Genomic DNA, 509 nt, shown 5'->3' on the forward strand with positions numbered 1-509 from the left:
AATACATTTTCGAGTAAAGATTGAATCCACGTCAGTTTCTCCGAATTTACCTTGCAGTGTCACGTTCCATTAAAACCCACAACATTTCACAAATGCATGAGCCTGATCGAATTAAATAAATAATCTGGCATTATTCATTAGGTGTATATATGTAATAGGCCTCTAACCAAGATTTGGGGAAATACACACTCGTGTCTACTTGCTGGGTGATCTTGAACCTATTTTGTAGGCTCCAGCGTACAACCAATCCTGCAGCTATGGATGTTCTCAATAGTTCAGATGTATTACTATCAACCTATAATATGTTTCATAACTAGAAATGTTTAATAATCAATCTATCATTTGTATAGACCTATATTCATATTCATTTAATTTTAAAATTTTGAATAGGTGGTACAGAATTGTGTCACATATACTATTCCTTTTGTGAATAAATGTTTGATGTTTGACTTTAATCCCACTGCTTTTAAGGGGGGGTATTGTAGGCTAATCCTAAAGAATGTGTGTGG

This window comes from Micromesistius poutassou, assembly GCF_964030765.1.
Source record: "Micromesistius poutassou genome assembly, chromosome: 6".
Lineage (NCBI taxonomy): Eukaryota > Metazoa > Chordata > Actinopteri > Gadiformes > Gadidae > Micromesistius > Micromesistius poutassou.